This window comes from Elephas maximus, chromosome 14 (assembly GCF_024166365.1).
Source record: "Elephas maximus indicus isolate mEleMax1 chromosome 14, mEleMax1 primary haplotype, whole genome shotgun sequence".
Taxonomy (NCBI): Eukaryota; Metazoa; Chordata; class Mammalia; order Proboscidea; family Elephantidae; genus Elephas; species Elephas maximus.
This window is the reverse complement of record NC_064832.1, coordinates 84,513,434-84,514,833: the sequence shown is the minus strand read 5'-3', so window position 1 is coordinate 84,514,833 and position 1,400 is coordinate 84,513,434. Positions and strand designations below refer to the sequence as shown.

General features: G+C 44.3%; 1 pseudogene; it reads right to left on the bottom strand.

The window, feature by feature from the left end:
- Window positions 1–325: 325 nt before the first annotated feature.
- Window positions 326–883, bottom strand: LOC126058100 (40S ribosomal protein S2-like; annotated as a pseudogene).
- Window positions 884–1,400: the final 517 nt, after the last annotated feature.

Here is a 1,400-nt window from a genome sequence, read left to right as displayed (position 1 = left end):
TTTGCGAATTGAGTGACAAAGCACTTGAACAAAAAATACTGCACTTAAGAGTGTCTTTAAATATCATAGTTATACAAATGAGAAAGTGTTGATTGGTTTTAAAATCTGCTTACTCCATGATGAAAAGGAATTTATAAGTGTTATGACTCTAAGTATTCATTCGATTAAAAAAAAAGCATACTATCAGTTCGAGGCTAAAAAGGGGAGAAATATCTCTTAGGGAGGTGTAATCCTGAGCTTGAACCTTTTTTTTTTTTTTTTGGACGTAATTAATTCCCTTCGTTTTTCTTTTATGAAACCACTATGTGGTGGCCACGGCTGGAGCCTAGGTCCTTTGCACTGAGACTCTGGTGTGCGTCTTTAAGAGGTGGTCGGTGAACCCTGGTAAGGAGACTTGGTGGACACGGTCTCTTTCCAGAGGTCAGGGGTGCGATAGCTGTAGTCTCGAAGATGGCGTCGAAGGTGGCCTTGGTGAAGTTGCCCAGGGTGGCAGTGCAGCCGCTGGCCGAGGTGTAGCAGTCGTCAATACAGGACATCAGCGGCAGCTTCTTGGGCGCGGGGGCCTAGACTCTGCCAGTGCCTCTGGGCGGGGGAATGAGGCGCACTAGTACAGAGTCACAGGGGCCAGTCACCTTACAGGGCACAGTATGGGGCTTCCCAATCTTGTTCCCCCAGTAGTCTTGCGCACGGGGACAATGAGGAGCTTGGCCAGGATGATGGCCCCGCGAGTGGCGATGGCCACCTCCTTAAAGCACTTACTGCCTAGGCCAGCATGGCCGCTGTAGTCTTCCATGGCAAAGAGTGCTTTGAACCTGGTCCACTGGCCAGCACACTTCTGCTTTTGCACAGGCGTGATTTTCACAACCTCATCCTTCAGGACCATCCCAAAAGGTAGGCGGTTCAAATCCACCAGCCACTCCTTGGATAGCCCTATGGAGCAGTTCTACTCTGTCCTATAGGGTCGCGGTGAGTTGGAGTCAACTTGACAGCAACGGCTTTGGTTTTTGGGTTTTATAGATGGTAAACCCGGGAAAGTTAACATAATCATGGTACATTTATTTAAAATTTAAGTGAGCAAATTTACTTTGCCAGAACAGATGATTTTATTATTTCATAACTTAATTTTACATATGCATTTTCCGATAATGTGGCAGGCAAACTTTAGTGTCTCTCATGAACTCTGCTTCCTGGTATTGACACTTGTGTAATCCGCTCACCTTCAGAGTGGGCAGGACCTGTAACTGCTTCTAATGGAATGTAGTGAGAGTGATGGGATGTTTGATGAAAATACATACAGAATTTGGCATGTCATCAAGCAAAAAATTGATGAGTTGAATTTTATTTATATTGATATACTTTAAAAAAATATATATTACATCCAATTACAATATTATTTTCTA